At 42.9% G+C, this 8,811-nt stretch overlaps 1 pseudogene; it reads left to right on the forward strand.

The window, feature by feature from the left end:
* Positions 1-8,094: 8,094 nt before the first annotated feature.
* LOC141372137 (olfactory receptor 2V2-like) lies at positions 8,095-8,805 on the forward strand (annotated as a pseudogene).
* The last annotated feature ends 6 nt before the right edge of the window (positions 8,806-8,811 follow it).

An 8,811-nucleotide genomic window follows, 5' to 3' on the forward strand; every position in this document is an offset into this window, starting at 1 on the left:
ACAGACAGTGATCGGAAGAATTCCTGGGGCATACAGGGAGGAGATTACACTTCTCCGAGGGCATCCCTGAGAAGCAGCATTCACAGAGCTGCCTTTCCAGGAAAAAAGGAGCTTCTCAGGTTCATTTCCCACCCTTGCCCCTCAGTAAAGCACAGAACCACCTGTGGGAAGCAGTGCACTGCCAACACTGGCTGCGTAACTTGCCTACACCAAGCCTTAACACCCTGTGCTCCAGTGGGACTGCACTTCTCACGCATGCTTGCCTCAGTCCCAGCACAGCAGGCACCTCACTTAGAACACCAGCACAAACAACTACTCACACCATGTCTCCCAACCAGAGAGTTCGGCACGGCCTCCGTTCTGGTGGAAGTGGTGACAAGTCTCATTTCACAAGCAGAGTAAAGCACACCAGGTTAAAACTCACCACATTCAAGCCACGTCCCAAACACTGCCCACAGCAGGCAAAGAGAGACTCTGCAGATGACTGCCTTTGGCTCATGTCATGACCCCAGGGTACTGGGGTCATTGAGTGGGGAACCTGATTCTCCCTCTGACTTTCCCCTCACGCCTGCTCCTGTTCACTAGCTCTCTTTGTCTCTCTCTTTCTCAAATGAATGAATGAATAAATAAACTATTTTTTAATTTTTATTTTTTTAAGATTTATTATTTATTTATATTTATGCAGATAAAAACACGGCGACCCAAGATAACTGCAGGCCAGTATAACTGATGAACCTGGAGGAAATTTCCTCAATAAAATACTATCACACCAAATCCAACAATACATTAAAAAAATTATTCACCACTATCAGGTTGGATTTATTCCTGAGTTACCACGATGGTTCAGTATTCACAAATCAATAAATGTGATACATCACATTAAATTTTTTAAAAAAATAAGAACCATAAAATCTCATCAATAGATGCAGAAAAGATTTGACAAAGAGCCACACCCATTCATGAAAAAAAACCTCAACAGAGTAGGGTTTGAGGGAACATACCACAACATAATCAAGGTAATATATGAAAAACCCACAGTAAATATCATTCCTTAAGGATGAGAACTAAGAACCTTTCCTTTATGGTCAGGAACAAGACAGGGATGTTCACAATCACCACAACTATTCAAATACACCTGGAAGTCCTAGCCACAGCACCCAGACAACAAAAAGAAATAAAAGGCAAGGAAGAAGCAAAATTGTCAATATTTACAGATGACACGATACTCTATGTAAAAACCCAAAAGACCACCAAAAACTGCTAGAACTGATACATGAATTCAGTAAAGTCACAGTATACAAACTCAACATACAGAGATCTATTTCTATACACTAATAATAAAGCAGCAGGAAGAGAAATAAAGTCCACTTACAATTTTACCAAAAACAATAAGATACCTATGAATAAAATTAAATAAACAGGGGAAAGACCTGTACTCTGAAAACTGTGAAACACTGATGTAAGAAACTGAAGCTCCCCAAATTCTTGCCAGACACGTCTCCAAAGCAAGGGGGGAAAAAATGAACTATTGGGACTTCATCAGGATAAAATGTTTTGCACAGCAAAGGAAATTGTCAACAAAACTGAAAGGCAATCTAGGGAATGGGAGAAGATATTTGCAAATGATATATCAAATAAAGGGCTAGTATCCAACATCTGTAAAGAACTTATCAAACTCAACAGCCTAATAGCAAAGTATCCAGTCAATAAATGGGCAGAAGACATGAACAGACATTTCTCCAAAGAATTCATCCAAATGGCCAACAGACACATGAAAAAATGCTCAACATCACTCGGTATCAGGGAAATACATCAAAACCACAACGAGACACCACCTTACAATGGTCAGAATGGTTAAAATTGTCACCTGAGCAAACAACAGATGTTGGCAAGGATGTGGAGAAAGAACCCTCTTACTCCATTGGTATGAATGCAAGCTTGTACAGCCATTCTGGAAAACATTATGGAGGTTCATTAAAAAGTTAAAAATAGAACTATCCTATGACCCAGCAATTGCACTTCTAGGTATTTATCTAAAGGACCCAAGCAAAGTGAGTCAAAGGGGGCAAATGCACCCCAAAGTTTATAGCAGCAATGTCCACATTAGCGAAATTATGGAAACAGACCAGATGTCCATCGACAGATGAATGGATAAAGAAGAGGTGTTATTTAAATACAGTGCAATAATAGCCATCAAAAAGAATGACATCTTGCCATTTGCAAAGATGTGAATGGAATTAGAAGGTGTTATGCCAAGTAAAATAAGTCAAGCAGAGAAAGACAAATACCTGGGATCGAGCCCTGCATCAGGCTCCCTTGCTCCATGGGAAACCTGTTTCTCCCTCTCCCACTCCCCCTGCTTGTGTTCCCTCTCTCGCTATCTCTCTCTGTCAAAGAAAGAAATAAAATATATTTTTTAAAAAAGTTCTTCCTCCTGTGCTGAGGACAACCAGCCTTACTAACAGTGTGCAGAGGCACTCAGTCACGTGCACCTACAAAGAGATGCATTCCACACCATTCCTTCCTCCCAACTCTTATAATACAATACTACACAGGTGAAAAATGACATTTCCCTCTCTTCTTGGACAACTCCTCTGAACTCTGATTCTTATTTCTACTTATACTCAACACCTCCACTTGTTTGTCCAATGGGCTTTACCTATCTAAAATGACCAGACAGAACACTTGGTCTCCCATGTGGAAACAACTGTTTTCCTCTCTTCCCAGCTCAATTAATGGCAAGTCCGTCAGTTGCCCAGAACAACAACACATGGTGTATCCTTGATTCCTCTCTTCTCACACACATCAGAACCCCTGCTGACTCCTCCTGAAGAATGTATTCACTCCTGGCCACATCTCATTCCTGCAGGTCCCAGCTGGCTACACTCTCATTGTTGCGCCCCTGGATGATGGCAATGGGCCTTAACTGGATTTGCCTCCTCCTTCTCTCCTTGCTCCCACTTTAATCTATTTGTACAAAGCACTAGAGTGCAGTTGTTTCTGCAAAATAAAAGAGAAATAAGTTTCAAGAGTAAAGGAAGACTCATCTAGCTAGCCCTCCATCATCACCCAAACCTCCTTTTCTTCTGCTTTCCCTGGAATTTCCTCTATTCTGGTGTCACTGGCCTCCCTGCATTTCAGGAGGAATTGGTACATGCTCTAACTTCCTCACGGAAGACTCTTCCCAGATACACTCAACACTGTTCCTTCAGCTTCTCCTCACTTACTCAACCAGGCTTTACCCAACACCTATTTGGAATTGAAATCCCTTTCCCTCTCCATTTCTTCCCTGCCCTTTTGCTTCTCAGAACACTCAACACCATCAGGCATTCTACATTTAATTTGCATGGATTTGTTTTCTGCTTTCCCAGCTAGAACCTATATTCCTGATGCCACTTTTGCTCATGTGGGGATCCTCAGCTCCTAGAATACTACTGGCACAGAGTATGTTCTCAGCAAATTTTGTTGAAAGATTAACTATAATATGCAAAAACTCAAGAAACTACTCGAGCATCTCACATATTCAGTTCATGCTCTCTAACTTCATTTATTTCAGGGATGTTTAGTTAATGGCTTCATTTTTTTCCCTCAAAGTGACAGCACAAAAGGAGACTTTGACTCTACAGTATAATTTTAGGGACAAGTTAACTCTATGTCCTATATCAGCCCTTCGGTCTCTCCTTCACCTGCACCTCTTCCCACTCATCTGTTGTCTCTGTTTTAGAAGACATAACACTAGAAAGAATATGCTCAAGCCCTTTATCCTCCGCCCCCAAAAGGAACTGAAGGGGACAGACAATAAGAGGAAGATGAAATACTGATAAACAAATAGGAGTGGAGGAATGACCTGAAATCAATAATAGAAAGTGCAAGGAAGAGGTAAGGAGGTGATATGGAAAGACCCTCACTCACCTTTAAATGGGTTCCCTGGAAGAAAAAAAAACCAGCAGATATCCTGTGGAGGAATTTCTAACACCAACATAATTTCATTGTCCTTCCCTGAGTTTGTACTTACTGGGTCAGAGGAGAGAAGGAATAACCTTCCAAATCTGTCCTTCCTCAGCCCCTCACTCACCTCTCAAGCAGGCTATCAAAGCCCTTATCACTCTCAGCCCTCCCGTGGCTCTCTAGCTCAAACAGTAAGACTCAAACAGACAACAGCCTCTTCTCAGTAAAAGTGGAATGAAAGAAAGGAGACTTAAAGAGATGAGATGGTGGTGGGCACAGAACCAGCACCTGTGCATCCCAGCCCACCCACAGACACCAATCCACCTTCCACAAACTGCCCAGATTGTGGGCCTCCACAGAGGCCCAGATTGCCTCTGTCTCCCACTGCCAATGCAGGTACTTAACACTAAGCCTGGGCAAGGAGGGTGAAGCTGTTGACTCCCAGGGAAGTCCACACACTCCAGCTCTGGAATAGTAGGTCCCAAGCTTACAATTAAAGAAACCCAATCAGGGAGTTTGGGGACAGGACCAGAGAGGGGCCAGTTGGGATAGTGTGAGAAAACCTTGTCAAGGGCAGGAAGCTGCTCTTGGTGCTCTCCCTCCAACTGCAGACACATTCCATACTTCCCCAGTAACTCTAAGGACCCTCACAGGGTCTCCATCTGTGACTGTCCCAGTAGTCTGCCTCTATACCATGCAATCCACACTTGTTCTTTACCTGTCCCATGAAGTCACTCTATATCTACTGAAGGCCCACGATACAGCACACTAGGTGAGACACTGTACTGGAATCAATGGTGGGGACTTAATACAATCTAGCCTTATGGGCATTAAAACCCAGTGGAGGGAAAGAAGAGTACCCACATTCAGAAGAGTCAGATGGTGGCAGGGAAATGGTTGTCATCCCAAAACTGTCAGACATTTCTCTAAACTCAGTGCCTTTCACATTTTACTGTGGATAGCCCTGTGGTCTACAGATATTATGCCGGTCTTCCCAGTGTAATCCTGGACAGCACTCTCTCGCCATCTGAAGAGTATCCCAGGTTGGATGAAAATTTTACAGTTGCTCTGTTTTTCGCCTTATATCATGGAAGCAGGTCACTTTTTAAAATGACCAATTCATTGGAAACCAGTGGGCAAAATAGCCAATTTATCTTTTGTTTTGAGTCTTCAGTTTTATTTGACTGGTTTTCATTTTATTTTCACAATAGTAAAACACATGTTTTACCTGCCATACAAAGCTCTTGGGGCTTCAATTGGAGACTGATGCACAGAGAAGAGAGAATGGATCAGAGGGCTAAGAGAAGGGGGATTGATGGGAGATGTTAGAAGACACAGGGAGATGGAGACAGAGGCACCCAGAAAAAATAGGTTTTCTGCCAAACGTTCCAGGCACAGCAACCTGGCTTTTGAAGAAACTCCCTATAGCCATCTTACACTCTTCTGTTCCAGCTTCCTTTTCTACTTAATCTGATACCCAGTAATCTCTCTGGTTCCAATATTTAACTGAAGAATTACCACCTCCACATTCTCGTTCAAGTTATTGTTCCATTGGAACTTAGTTTGCCAGCTTGGTATTTCCTATTGAAACTTAATTCATTCTATAAAGCTCATCGAAAGTTCATTGTTATTATTCTCACCTCCCACAGATTTGACACACATCCACTTCAGCCTATGTAAGTCCCTTTAGACTATTGTCTGTAAAATTTGCAATTGTATTTGTCATGTAAAATCTGTTATATTACCATTTATCGAACACACATAGTGATTGGATGAAACTTGATTGGTTACCAAAAAAAGGAGCTTTACTTTAAGCTAGGACCACCTCCATACCTGGAATCTTCTTGCCCACCGCTTGATGGATATCAGGTTGATTGCAGAGCTGTCTGGTCAGCTTTGGGTGTAAGTCCCACCCTACTTAGCTAATCAAGACTGGCTTTCAGTAGGCTATGATCCAGCCTTATTCAAGTCACGACTTAAATCTTCCATTTAATTCAGAACCTATCTGATCACCTCTGCCTAGCTCAGGCCTGACAGGGCTTAGGGACCCACCATGGGGAAGAGGGCAAGAGTCTTTCCTTTCACTATTTCTCCTGCTTCTGTCATTTTGATTCTTGTGTTTCACCCTTCCTTCCTTGGTTTGCTGGGTTTGGAAGAAGTAACATCGATGTGGGTCATTGGGGGCAATCTGTTGAGGACTATAAGTTTCTTCCGTATTGAGATATCCAAAGTCTAATGTGTGATCTTTCGGTTTGCCTATATATCTTCCATCATCTATCTATCTACTTACCTATAATCTATCTATCATCTATCTATCATCTTTCTATCATCTGTCATCTCTGCCTGTTGGGCTAAAAGGCAACAAGGAGTCACCTTGTCCCCAAAATAATATTGTAGAGACAAGGTGAATTCTTTCATGGTGTTTTTTCTAGGAAAACAATGAAGCCATTAACTATACAGAGAGAAATAAATTTAGAGAGCAAAAAATGAGCATGAGAGATGCTAGGATAGTTTCTTTAGTCGTTTGCGCTTTACAATAATCATTGAACAATATTTATTGAGGACATAATATATGCCAGGCACTCTTCTAGGAGCCAGTTATCCTGCCATGAGCAAAAGTGACATCAGGAATATAGGTTTCATTGGTAAATCAGAAAACTGTCCTGTGGGGTCTTTGCATTTCCTCTTTGCAGGGAAGTGAAGTAGAGGTGAATACACTCCTCACAAATGTATCCTAGATACTACTCTCACCCATTTTTGGAGAACATCTTCGTCATTTATAAGTACCTGAAGATATTCACTGTCCCTCACAGGAAAGAATCCAGCCACGAATTCGTAGTATATTCAGGTCAAGAACAAAAGCTTCTGCAATGAAAGAATCCAGGCTTTCTGCTCTCAAAACTTGGAGATTGCAACTGCCTGTTACTTAATCCTCTTATTTGGTTAAGTCAACACACACATAGATAGGAACATTGGAGGCTTTGCAGAGAAGTTCTCAATGACACTTATTATAGAACTGAAGTGAGGGTGAGCCATGAAGTTAGCTGGAAGAGAAACATTCCATGAAAAGGGAAGGTAGGGGCGCCTGTGTGTCTCAGTCAGTTAAGTGCCTGCCTTTGGCTCACTCATGCCATGATCCCAGCATCCTGGGATCAAGCCCCGCACCAGGCTCCCTGCTCAGCAGGGAGCCTGCTTCTCCCTCTCCCTCTCCCTCTGCCTGCCTGTCTGCCTAATTATGATCTTTCTTTCTTTCTCTCTGTCAAATAAAGAAATTCTTTTAAAAAAGAAAGAAAAGAAGAGGGAAAGTAAATGTCCTAGGGTAAGAGTGTGTCCGGCTTGAGCCAGGAAAGAATAAGGAGGTTCTGGTAGCAGAAACACCCTGAGTAAGGGGACAAGAGTCAGAGCCCAGCTTGCAGTATTGAGTGTGGGAAGAGCATCCATGGGGGTGGGTTGTATAGGACTTGGGGGCCTTGCAAGTGTTTGGCCTGGATCTGTGTTGGGAGCCAATGGCCTGTCTTGAGCCCAAGAGTGACATCATCTGACTTGCATTTCAGACGGTTTAACTCTCCAGCTGCTGGGTAGAGAGGCAAGGGAAACCAGTTGGAAGGCTGCCATGAACCGTAACAGCAACCCAAGGAGCACATTCTCAGGGCAAAGAAATGTGATGTAGAAAACCAGAGGAGAAAAGATCACCTGGCACGGGGGTTACTTGGGACCCCTTCAATGGCAGAAGCAGGTTTGTGCTGAGACCTAAAAGACAACAACATTTGACAGGATGAGTTTGGAGAAATATATGCTTTATGCTTAACATAGTTTACCAAATCTGTGTGATATCATAAAAGACTCAATATGCTATAATAAAACCAAAACTCTACTTGCAGAGGGGTCCTATGATAAACTTCCTGGTAAGGATTTACACAAATAGATAGTTGGTCCATTCTACAAGCTAGTATGACTTCTATTGCTGTCAGATGGGAATACAAAGGAGTGTCCCTTCTATGTCCCAAAGTTTATGTTGTTGAGGTCTCACGAGTTACAAACAAAACAGCTGGCTGAAGATGTAGAATGCAGAGGTAATAAAGAAATGTCAGTCAATCCAATATTTATTGTTCACACTCACAGGTGACCGGGAACATCAACTAAGACATGGAGATATGGTTGAATCAATCAACCACAGATGACTTCATCTTCTTGGGCATTTTTTCTCGCAGTCCAACTGACCTTGTCCTTTTCTCTGTCGTTCTGGTGGTCTTCACAGTGGCCCTCTGTGGGAATGTTCTCCTCCTCTTCCTCATCTACATAGTTTCTCGACTTCACATACCCATGTACTTTTTCCTCAGTCAGCTCTCTCTCAGGGACCTCATGTTGGTTTGTACCATTGTGCCAAAGATGGTGGTAAACTTCCTGTCTGGCAAGAAGTCCATCTCCTTTGTGGGTTGTGGCATACAAATTGGCCAATTTGTCTGTCTTGTGGGATCTGAGGGGCTCTTGCTGGGACTCATGGCTTATGACCGCTATGTGGCCATTAGCCACCCACTTCACTATCTTGTCCTCATGAGTCAGAGGGTCTGCCTCCAGATTGTCGGGAGCTCTTGGGCCTTTGGGATAATAGATGGTGTGATCCAGATGGTGGTCGTAATGACCTTTCCCTAGTGTGGCTTGAGGGAAGTGAACCACTTCTTTTGTGAGGTGCTATCCTTGTTGAAACTGGCCTGTATAGACACATCCATTTTTGACAACGTTATATATGCTTGCTGTATCTTCATGCTGTTTCTTCCCTTCTCCATCATTGTGGCCTCCTATACTCACATCCAGGGTGCATGTTCTGCTCAGGCTGGCAAAAAGGCCCTGGCCATCTCTTCC

This window comes from Callorhinus ursinus, unplaced genomic scaffold (genome assembly GCF_003265705.2).
Source record: "Callorhinus ursinus isolate GAN/ISIS: 27379988/994484 unplaced genomic scaffold, GSC_fseal_2.0 scaffold1466, whole genome shotgun sequence".
Taxonomy (NCBI): Eukaryota; Metazoa; Chordata; class Mammalia; order Carnivora; family Otariidae; genus Callorhinus; species Callorhinus ursinus.